Source organism: Eublepharis macularius, chromosome 2 (genome assembly GCF_028583425.1).
Source record: "Eublepharis macularius isolate TG4126 chromosome 2, MPM_Emac_v1.0, whole genome shotgun sequence".
In the NCBI taxonomy this organism is placed as follows: Eukaryota; Metazoa; Chordata; class Lepidosauria; order Squamata; family Eublepharidae; genus Eublepharis; species Eublepharis macularius.
Window position 1 is genome coordinate 215,001,377 of NC_072791.1, and position 12,438 is coordinate 215,013,814.

The 12,438-nt window shown below is 44.6% G+C and overlaps 1 protein-coding gene across 1 annotated transcript in view; it reads right to left on the bottom strand.

Annotated features, from left to right (window-relative positions):
- ZNF804A (zinc finger protein 804A) overlaps nt 1–12,438 on the bottom strand; it is a 380,269-nt gene that overhangs the window by 262,307 nt on the left and 105,524 nt on the right. The gene's annotated exons all lie outside the window — the stretch shown is intronic.

Consider the following 12,438-nt stretch of genomic DNA (forward strand, 5'->3'; position numbering starts at 1 on the left):
ATCTGCATGACACTAAAAAGTCTTGATTGGCAGGAAGAATTTTAAAAAGCTCTGTGCTTCAAAACTTTGTTCTTAATATTGAGTCCTGTATTTTGCAACATTGTTACTGGGGTCCAAAAGGAAGCGGCGGGGATCTTGTAAATGCTGTGGGCTTTGTTGATCCCCTGCCTGACCTCCTTCTACATTCTCTGGCATCTCCCAGAGCCTTGCCTGAGACTGGGTCTGCATAAGATGCAGGCCTGGTGAGGCAGGACACATGCCATGTTTTGTGCCTAGGCAGAAGTGTTTCAAATTGCGCGTGAGGTTCTATAGATCCTGACCAAGAGCATTTCCCACATTCTGCAACATTCTTAAATAAAACAGTAAAGAGTCCAGTAGCACCTTTAAGACTAACAGACTTCATCATCACATACGCTTTCGAGAACCACATCTCTCTTTGTCAGATGCATCTGACAAAGAGAGCTGTGATTCTCGAAAGCTTATGCTACGATAAAGTTTGTTCGTCTTAGAGGTGCTACTGGACTCTTTACCATTTTGCAGCAACAGACTAATGTCCGGTGATACCGTCCTTCTGACTACCACCCCCCCTCCCCGCCAGCCCTACAGCAGCAGACACCATCTTCAGGCCCTGCATCATGGCCTCGGGCAGTATCTCAGTTGCAGGAGCCTCTACAGACCCTCAGACCTCCCTCACCCTTAGGCCAGTTGCAGCTAACGCCCAGGCACAACTCTGGGGAACAGCTCAGCAGACTCATCCTTCTCCTGCAGTTGCCCAGGTGGCTCCACCTCATCCAGGCCCACAGGAGATTGCCAGCAGCACCAGGCGGGCAGGCACAGGCCCCAAGCTGCCAAGGGAGCCACTGGGGAGGGTTCAGAAGCAGCAGAGGTGAGCCAGGCAGAGAGCAGACCAAATGCCCCGCCCTAGGCTGGGATGGAGTGGGTGAGGCCAAGAAACTGCAGAGTCTACCCAGCCCTCCTATCAGATAGGCTGGGAGCAGGGCCAGTCAGGGAGACTGGGTAGATTGAGGCAGAGCCAGGGAGGTGGAGCAAGGGGAGGCCTTTAAATTCAGGTTCCTGTGAAGGTGGAGGAAGATTTTGCAGGGAGAGGCAGCTGGAGCATGCTGTTACCCCCAAGGTAGGAGAAGGAACAAGGTGGTGGAACCCCCTTCCCTGCCCATCTGAGGCCGGAGGATGCCTGCCTAGAGAGCTGGTAGGATGGCAGGCCATCAAGTGTGGGCGCCAGTGAGGAGGAGCCTCACAACTAATATGGCTAACTCCTCTGATTAAATAAAACAGACTGTGATGCAAGTTTCTAAAGTCTGTATAACACATCAACTCCCCTCACCCCCGGTTGCTTGCCACTAGGAAAATTGGCTTTCAAGGGCATCAATCAAAATCCAGATTTGCAAAGGATGCCAATCCATGTCACTAACTGATCTACACATTACAAAGTTTACACCATTAGCAATACAAGCCCATTTTCTATGGCTTTATTCCATGGGGCTGATTCTGTGTTTAATTGCTTGATGGAAGGGGCTGGGGAAATCAACATGAAGTGCCCAGTTGAGGGCTTGGTTTTCAGTCTTCTTCAATTTTATATTCCACTAGCAACAAAGCCCATTGTGGAAAAAAATACAATGGGCTCTAGAAAGGGGAGGGCAGGCAGGCAGGCATTCCCTCCTCCTCCATCACTGATCCCAGCTGGATGAAGGCTGGGATGAAGGGTGGGCATGGCCATCTCCTCTGCACCTGATCCTGGCTGAGTGAAAAGGGGGCAGGAATTGCACCTGCTCTGCACCTGATCCCAGCTGGGTGAAGTGGGGGTGGGCATTGCCACCTGCTCTGCTCATGATCCTGGCTGAGTGAAGAAGAGATGGGCATTGCCTCCTACTCTACGCCTGATTCTGGCAGGTTGAATGGGGGGCATGCATTGCCTCCTGCTCCATGCCTGATCCCAATTGGGTGAAGGGGGTGGGCACTGTCAACTTCTCCTCATCTGATCTCGGCCAGGTGAAGGGGGTGGGCATTGCCACCTGCTCCACTCCTGATCCCTGCTGGGTGAAGTTGGGGGCAGGCATCACCACCTGCTCTGTGCCTGATCCCGGCCTGGGCTTCCTTCCATGGTGCGCTCTCTGGAGGTCTGGCTGCCTCATCTGGGTTTCCCTCCACAGCACTGCCCTCTAGTGGCACACCAGGGTAGGAAGTGAGTTGCCTTGAATACGCTTAGCCTTTTATATAGTAGGATGGTTTGTATATTAGGACTCCCGGCCAAGGAGTTGGGCCCTATTACTCCTCTCCAAAAGAATTCCTTCAACAAACACAATTGTATCTCTTCAAGGTGCGCACCAAGAAACTTTCCATTTCAGTTTCTGTTCCAGTGGTTCCGGAATAGTCGTCTTCCATTAGTAGTTTGTGCCAGTTCAGCTAGCCCCAGTTTGGAACTGATCCATTTAGGGTTTTTTTTATTTTGGTCCACTGCATGCGCACATGCACAAATGCATGCTGTCCTTTTCAGGGAGGGTGGGGAAACGAGGCTCTGGCACAGCTATTTTCATGTTTAACCAAAAAAATGCATCAACCATTAGTTCCCCTCCTAGTCTAATGATTGAGCCACTGAATTTTTCATCAAGCGCAATAACACACAACAACAACAACAACAGACGTACAGAAAGTGGGTGTTGGTGGATGGTGCAAGGAAGCTGAAGAAGTTGGAGAGTACTGCAACAAATGCAAAGAACATTCCTGCTTCATGTTCCCTTTTTATTTTTCTATAGTTCCAGGAACAAACTACTTTTGCTTTCTGCTGTTCCCTGTTGGTTTCATGTTTCCCTGTTCTTTGCCGTTTTGTTCCCAACTTCCCACAATGAGGGGCAAATCCAAATCTGGGTGGTACTAAAATGAATTAGTTAATAATGTAAGGTGCCTCTCCCCTTGGGATCTGTTTGGTGCTGTTCAGGAAAGCAAGCTGCTACTGAACCAAAACACATGAACTTTTTAGTGAGAGGGACTCGTTTCAATTTAGTTTCCCAGTTTTCATTCAGCGGAAGCTACTCTAATGAGCAGAAATGAGTTGTGTGTAATTTTGGCTAATTTTTTTTTTAAAAAAAATTTATTGGTGAGCATAATTTCAAACAATGTTTCAATTAAACCCTATCTGATTAAATCTAACCTAACCCCCACCCTTTCCCCCCCTCCTTCTTGACTTCCAACAGCTTTCCAACCCTCTACCCCCTCTATTACTTAACATATCCTATATTAGACAATCAAGCATCCCTACATAGCAATCCTTACTCTAAGCCCTAATTACTCTATAATCTATACATACTATATTAGTTTTACTGATATTTCTTCCCAAAATTAGTAACATACTTATCAAATTAATTTTACTAATACTTCTTCCATTAATTAACAGCATACTTCTCATATTTTATACTTAACCATAATTCAAACTTAATGATAGTTAAGTTAATATTCTAACTTAATAACATTTATTACTCTAAATAATTTCCTCTTCCCTTACTATATGTATGCTATATTACTTTTTCTAGTATATCAATCCCACTTCTAAGTATCAGTTATAAATTCTACCCCTCCTATAGTTAACTATAATCCTAGCTTAGATTAATATAAACACACATTTCTTCTACTGGTAAAGTCACTTCTCTCTTCTGTTTGTAATATCATAGTTTAAAAGTTCTCAAACTGCCACAGTTCTCCTTTCACATCCCATTTTTTCTCCAAATATTGTTTCATTTTCACCCAGTCTGCCATAAATTGTTCTGGGTCTTGGTATGGCTAATTTTTTTTCCATTAAGCACACCCCTAATGCCTCCATCAAAGGAAGCCTTTGTCCCTCAGAAAAAGTCATTTTCAAGCGCAGGAAGTCTTCCTCTTGAAGAAAGACTTAGTGGAAGTGAGTCAAAGGATCAAGCTTACCAAAAGGGAGTCTTCAGTCCTAATTATCCTTGAACGCTCTCTCAACTCCAGTGAGTTTAATAGCCCTGTGGTGATTCATATTCACCTCAGACACTTGTATTATTGTGTAAACTACAGCATATAAACTGGGGGTCTTGGGGTAAGAAACTGAAACTGAAAATAGTATGTAGAGTCACACAAGTGGGGGTCCACAAGGGCTTGTCGGGGGCATCACATTTTCCTCACCTCCACCCTATCCTCTTTCCCTTCCTTGCCCCCTAGGATCTCCTCCTTTTCCTGCTTCCTTTTCTCCTTCCCACACCCCTTTGTCTGGCCCCTGTCTTCAGCTTTCCTCGCCCCCCAGTAGCATCTCCTCTATGGCCCAGTTGCATGGTGCTGGTTGTGTAGGAAGATCTGCCTCGTACATTCATGGCTCCAGTCTCCAGATTTAAGTATCCACAGATCAGCACCACTGGGCTATTAGTATGTAAGATTTACAAAATTATATTTTCTTCCTTGCTGTCTTTGTGGCTGTGCCATTCCTGAGCTGCCAAAAGGAAGTACTTTAATGAAATGCAGGTCCCCACCCCCTTTGCAGCTGGTATCATGCTCATTCCCCCCCTCTTTGCAGCTGAAACATCCAAGATTTTTTTAAAAAACATTATTATTTACTTAGTGCTATATTGGATGAGTAGAGTACTGTTCGTTTTGTCCAGATCCAGGCATATCTTGGGCACAGCAGCTCATTCCGGTGGCCAAGATCGGACTCAATGATCAATGGGGAAGGGCCTTTGGGACCAGCCCCATTACTGGTCCTGCTCTGCTGCTCTAATCTCATAGGAGGTAAATTTCTGGACTACGTCAGTTCAGGCAGCTATTTTACATGCTCCCCCCTGTGCAAAACCTCCCTGCACGCAGTAAATTGAGCACATTAGAGAGATATGTTAAGCGCTGATGCAATATTTACCGGGAAATTTCTACTTAGGGATGCATTCAAAAATACAACTGTCTCATTTATAACCTGAGGTGGTACAATAAAGTATAGAATTGTTGGATCTACTTGGTATCAATGTGGTAGATGCTACTTCTATCCACTCCACTGAGCCAAGTTAATTTATTAAAATATTTATAACCCACCTTTCATTCTGGCTCAAATTGTGAGCCTTAAATTGAAAGAAGTATCCTTAGGCTGGAGTAGATCCACCCCATTATCTTCTCAGCCAAATGCAAATGCAATATGATCCAAGTTTCCTCAACAAAATACCCCCTTTTCAGGACCTGGCCATTAGCCTTTGAAGCAATAATAAAGGGGTCGGTCCTTCCTTTATTCCCTATCAGTTACCATTTTTCTGGGATGAGGAACTAAGAGGTTTCCAATGACAAATTTTGGACAGTGGGCCAAGTTGTGCAGTGATTAGAGCCTACACTCTGAGGGAAACCCCAGAAAGAGTATCAGGCTAAGATCTGCCCCCGGGCTATGAAGCACACTGGCAGAGCTTGGACTGGTCACTCTTTTAGCCCAACTGACATCATAGGGCTGAACTATCCATGCTGCTGTGAACTACTTGTAGAAAGAAAGAGAAAAATGTGCGCAATATGCAGAGATTGAGATTGCAACTCCAAGGATACTTTCCTAGGAGTAAGCCCAATTTAATAGCTTGGGACTCACTTCTGAGTAGACCTGCTTGGGATAGCTCAGCGGGGAACTTTTGTCTGTGATGGTTTTCAGAAGACCACAACTTACAGGATGCTGACGTCCTAAAATGCCTTGAACTCAAGAAGTACAACTAGTCACAGTTATGTTTACGGAAAACTGCATCCTTGGCCAGCCAGTTCAAACAAACCAGCGTTTGAGAGAGGCCTGGTTCGGTGTGTTCGGCCGCGGTTCGGGAAGGCCGGCCAGTCTTACTATCTGCTAATGTAATGAGGTTAGTCCCCCATCTTCGAAAGTTTGGGCAACCACAGAGAACCCTGGCTGGGCATTTTCGTTCTGTTCTATGAAGGTAGCTAGCAGCTTTTCAGCGGGTCCCTATACCATTAACTACTGCTCAGTTTTCAGCCAATCCTAGGGGGTAATATTTCTTTCAGTGCAGAGAGAAGCTGCTATTGAAGGCCTGACTCATTTATTTCTGGTCAATCATAATCCATGTTTCTACTGTGGCTGGCCACAGCCATCTGCACACGTTTCCTGGGTTCTGTCATGTCTCAACCTCATTCATGCCAATATTGGTTCTGCTGAACAGTGCATACAGCTATGGCTTAATATCACTTTGTTAGTATGCTAACTTCCTCAGGCTTTCACAGGTGTTTGTCTGCTGGGCTGCAACGGCTTCCCGTGTTTTCAATGTTTATGACCTTGCATGTCTTCCCAGACCGTGCTGTGTCTCGCATCTTAGCAACTCATTCGGATATCACAAATATGTAAAGTGTTCTCACACAAAATGAGCGCCAAGGTATTGTTTATAGTTAGAAGGAGGGGGGAATGGAGTAAACGAGATGGGTAAAAGGAAAGTATCTTTTACATGATGTCATTCCAGTGAACTTCTACCATGCTGCTTAGATGTCTGTCATGCTTCTAAGTAGACCTATGGAACTGTATATGGAAATGATCTGATTTCTGAATAAAATCCATTTGACTAAGTACTTGTGTCTTACTGCAAATGGGCCAGGGATCTGCCTGCTCTATCCTGTCATCCATAGCCTGACAGGTTCATCTGATGCATGAGCCATGTGCAGGGATGTGCTGCCGAGGCTACTTGCATGGTAGCTTTTGGCCCAGGATCACTCGGTATGATACTGTAGGTGGCATTCTTTTGCTCTTGCTGCCAGGAGACCGGGTAGGGACAAATCGGAGCAGTAAATACTTGGTCCCTTTGCTAAGTCAGTTGTGATCAGTGCCCTCCTGCTGAAACCATTAAGATTCTGCTCATCCTTTTCATGGAGAGGTTGATCAACCCCAATGGCATTTGTTTCTGTTGGAGATGCACCCCAATGACTTGCTAATGGAACTGTTCGGTGGGTTCACGCTTGCCAGATCGTTATGGGTGTTTTGCCGCATTCCGTGTCATGCCTGTGTCGACAAGGTGTTTCCAGCCAAAACAGTTTCAGCTGTTTATTCAGCTTCAATCTATTAGGAAATTAGGATACAGGCAGCTTAGCTTATTTTACAGAGACTTTTTTTTCTGTTGTGCAATCTGGGACTGAGCTGTGTCTACATTTGGAATTAATCATTACTTTGGGGAGGAAGAGAGAGCTAAGAAGCTGTTAGAAAAACTGCATGTTATTGGAGGGGAAATGTGTATGTTCCACTCAACTAATGACTGTTCAATATGATATTGCCAAACACAGACATGGTAGGAATACACAGTAAGCCTATGTTCTTTTGATTTGTTTTCCTTCAAGAAATTATACAATAAAGGAGAGAGAAACAATGCCTTTGCTGTTGTTCAGCTGCCCTCATAAAATGGTGCTCTGACTTTTGGGAAGAGCCACAGTTCACTGACCAGGATGATTCTTTGAGCATAGGAGGCCCTCCTTTCAGTCCCTGATATCTACAGTCAGAAGATCTGAAGTTGCAGGTGCTCAGTGGCAAATGCCTTTCCCTGACTGAGGTGCAGGAGACACACAAGAAGATAAATCAGTGGTAAGAATAAGACACATGCACACTGACAAATAAGGATGCCAAATCCCCGCTGGGGGCAGGGGATCCCCCACCCCAACCCCCCCACACCCCACCCCTGCTTACCTGGCCAGCGGGAGGGGAGCACACCTTCCTTGTGTTCTCTCTTGTGGCACTGTGCACTCCCATGTGCTGCTCCTGCCTGGATCAGGCCCATTGCAGAGCGCAGGAGTGCTGCACCCGTCTGCAGGAGCCCAAAATGTGCCCATTTCAGCCCAGATCGGGCTCATTTCCAGCCCGTTTTGGCACAGATTGGACCCGTTTTGAGCCACTGTGGAGTGTGGGAGTGCTCCTGTGCTCCGCAGTGGCCCAAAATGTGCCTAATTTAGCCTGTATCGGGACTGTTTGGGGTCGCTGTGGAGCACAGGAGAGCTGCCACGCTTTGCAGCAGCTCAAAATGGGCCTGACAGCACCAAAACGGGCCTGAAACGAGCCCGGGCTGGGCCAAAATGGGTGTGTTTGGGGCCTCTGCGGAGTGTGGGTGCATGCACACACCCCACCAAAATAGGTAAGTGCCAGGCCCTAATCCCCCACCGGGAGTTTGAGGGGGCCTGGCAACCCTACTGACAAAGGAAGTTTTGGCTCTTGAAAGCAAATACTTCGGAAATCTCATTGGCCTTTAAGGTGCTTCTGGACCTGAAATGTGCACACAGGAAGACAAGAAATGGGAGGGAGCACACTGGCCTGCCCTGTGGCACATGGGCACAGAATCTGTGTACATTTCTAATAAACATAGGCTAATTTCCCCCCTTGAAATCTCCAATGTTCCTATATATGCTGGCTAAACCAGAAATATTCAGAACCATACTCCTACGTGAAATACCCAGAATCCTATAGATGGAAATTTGTCTTGGAGCTCCCCTCCATATAACTATTCCAGTAAATTTCCATGATCAATTTTTTTTTAAAAGAAATGCTGAGTAATATATTAATTTATTTGCAAATTTTATACTCTGCATTTCTCCCCTATCAGGGTCATGAAGGCAGCTAAATACATATATTAAAAAAAAAATATCACTAAAAAAAATGAAACGAAGCTGAAATACGCATTAAAAAGTAACAAAACAGTGGGCAGAAAGGAGGGATCACCGAGGGAATATAAAACAGAAGGGAAAAAATCTTCACCCGCTACCAGAAGACAGCAACAGAAGGAGACCAGCAGTCTCACCAAAAGTGCTATTATTTTGTCTGGATTCAGCTTCAGTCATTTGTCTGCATCCACTTCAAAATTGCCTCCAGGCACCGGCTCAGAGTTTCCACAGCCTTCTTGGAGTAGGCCTGGGGTTAGAGATAGAGCTGAATGTCATCTACATATTGGTGACAAGCCAACCCAAATTTCATGTAAATGCTGAAGAGCCTAGGCAAAAAGATGGAGCCTTGCAGGAGCCCAAAAGGCCAAAGGTCAAGGGGCTGAGCAGCAGCCCCCCCCCCCCAGCACCACATTCTAAAAATTACTCTCTAGGTAGGACTGGAACCATGGCAGTATGGTGCCTTCCAATCCCATTTCGGGAAAGGAATAAAAAATGATACCATGATCGACGGTATCAAAATCTGCTGAGAGGTCCTAGAAAATCAGCAGAGTTGTGCTGCCTCTGTCGATCTGTCTAGTGCAGATCATCTACCAGAGCAACCAAAGCTGTTTCAGTTCCATAATCAGACCTGAAACCAGACACAAAAGGACTCAAACATCCCACTTCAACCAGGACAGCTTGCAGTTGTCCAGCCACCACTTCTTTGGTCGCTCCATAATAAAACATTTGAGACTGGTCAATAGTTATTGACATCTCCAGAGACTCCAGAGTAGGTTTCTTTAGAAGTGGACACACCACAGACTATTTCAAGGCAGGTGCAACCACTCCTTTTTCAAGGAGGCATTAACTGCCTCTAAGACAGCCAACACCCCCCACCCCGAAGATTTAAGTACCCAGTAGTCAGTGGGTGGGTTGAGGGGAAGCCTCATACACTTACTGGAAGTGGCAAGGGTAGCTCTAGGAATTGTTGGAAACTCAATGATAAACTCACCGAGCTTCTAGGGATTCCTAGGTCTATTTTTGTCACTTCTGGTAGTAGGTAAGGGTTTTTAAATCATTTTTCTCTTTTCGTCCAGTGAGCGATGGGATCTGGGGTGAGATGTTTCCCACCCCCACCAGCAGCTTTGCAGCCCTACCAGGAAGAACAAGAGTTGTACAAACAGGTGGTAGGCCACAAATCTCCAAGGACATTATCCATGTCACCAGACAGAATAAACTGAAAAACATCTCCAGATAGGTGGACCTCAGCCCACAGGCACCTTCTGACTCTGTCACTGCTAATATACAGTTCAATTTGGTACAGACACAAGAGATTTTATCAGTGAAAGGTTGAGCAAAATAGCCACTGTGGGTCACTTAGATATGCTATACATAGCTTCATACAACACAGGTCATGAATGAGCTTTGTCTGGGAAACAAAGAAAATATAAAATGCAAGCAGAATAAAGATTCCACCTCAACAATTCCATTCTTCACCCTGTGGCAATTAATTAGAACATTTGTGGGGGGCATTATTCTCTCATGGAAAGAAGATTTCAGGATCAGTCGGCCCTAGAGTTTGGATTCCAAAACCATCTGAAAGAATGTGTAGTAGTCTGTGTCCATGATTCTCCTTTCAAAGTATTGACTTCCTTTAGGAAGTTTGCAGTGGCTTATGGGATAAATACTCCAGGGCTCCAGGGAAATGTAACTGCCACACTTATAATAATAATAACAATAACATTTGATTTATATACCGCCCTTCAGGATGACTTAATACCCACTCAGAGAGGTTTACAAAGTTAAACGCTCCCCACAACAACAAACACCCTGTGAGGTGGGTGAGGCTGAGAGAGCTCCTAGAAGGTGTGACTGACCCAAGGTCACCCAGCTGGCTTCCAGCGGAGAAGTGGGCAATCAAACTCGCTTCTCTAGATTAGACTCCTGCTCTCTTAACCACTACACCAAACTGGCTCTCACCAAACTTGTGGCAAATACTTTTTCCAGACATCAAAATACCAGCCAGGAATATGGCAACTGTAGCCATTTTACCTTAAATATAGTCCATGGAATGGTGGTGTGATGATCTACAAAGCATGGGGCTGTGTGTGAAGTGGAAGATGAGATTCTGATAGCTCTTCCTCAACCTGACTCTCAGGGCCAAGCTACAAGTGACGAATGACACTTGAACGGCAAGTGTATTTCTCCCTGTTCATTTGCCCTCCACTTAATCCACTTGCCATTCAAGTGTCATTCGTCACGTGTAGCTTAGCCCTCAGTTCACAATTTACCACCTCTTCGTTACGTAATTGGCTTGAAGGCTCATTCTTGATTTGCAGACACGAATGTGGAAGCAGGCTACTTATAACAGTTGTCCAACGAATTTTCAGCTCATGCCATGGATGTATTTCTGCCCAACAACTGTCATATGACTAACATTTAAAAAAGTCAAAGCCTAGAAAGACACTAACACATCATTTTACATTTTTTTTAATCTGCAGCGACTAACAAATAAAATGGGTCACCTTGCCTCTGAGGAGCAAGTTGATGTGAACAGCTGTCACGTAAACCAACCACCAATTAAATCTGTGTAAACAGTTCAGCTTTCCATACAGAGGGAGAAAGATCGAGATATCTGCAGCTTTATGATTTGACATCTGTTTGAGTGACAAACGCCTGAGTTGCAGGAATGCTGTACAGATTTTTGTTTTATTGATGACATTATCTCCTCAAAAAACACTCTACACAATACGATAAACTAAGATTAAAAACACTGTTTATGATAAAGCTCTTCATATATATATGAAGAGCTTCATCATAAAAGGTTTTTTTTTAATAAATGAAGAGCTTTATCATAAGGACCAGAAGCTATCTGATGTTTAAACTCCACATGCTGAAGGTTTAGGACTGTGTTAAACATTATGAATTTCCTGAGGGTTTTCATGTTGGAAAATCCACTAAAAACAATGTACCCATTGTCACATGCACCAGTCAGCAACACGTCCTTCTTCAGTATGTGCATATGAAGCATGCAAGGGCTGAATCCTCATGGTTAACCACTGCTGCTCACCACAGAGTCAAACATGCTGGCAAGTGGCACACAGTTGGCATGCTCTTTCTATAGGAATACTTTTTTATTTTATTAATAAGATTAAAGCCCAATAAAAAGGGCAGAGAAATAGAAAAATAAAGAAAAAAGAATACAAAGAGAGAAAAAGAACAAACAGTTAAAATAAAGAAAAATAATACATATTTCATTTTCCATTATTGTCTTACGACACCTATCATATTTTAACAAATGTTCTACTTTTAGTTTTAATATCTCCAAATTTACCTTTTCAATATTGCCCCTTCTATTTCCCCCAAATTTGTCTTCTCAGAAATCAAACCCACAAATCATCAATTCATTTTTCCTCGTCTTACGCAGAAAGTCAATAAGGGGTTTCCAGTTAATCATAAAGGTTGACAATGTTTTATCTCTGATCTAGGGTTGCCAGCCTCCAGGTGGTAGCTGGAGATCTCCTGGAATTACAACTGATCTCCAGGTGACAAAGATCAGTTACCCTGGAGAAAATGGTTGCTTTGGAGGGTGCACCCTATGGCAGTATACCCCACTGAGGCACCTCCCCTCCCCAAATCCCACCCTTTCCAGGCTCCACTCTCCAATTCTTCAACCTGGATCTGGCAACCCTACACTGATCACAGCTGTAAGTTTAGCCATCTCTGCTAACTCCATCATTTTCACAATCATTTTCACCATGAAGGTGGCATGCTTTTTCTTACATAGTCTGCAAACAGGATAATCAAAGCGGCAATCTAAACAAAGCCTTTCAA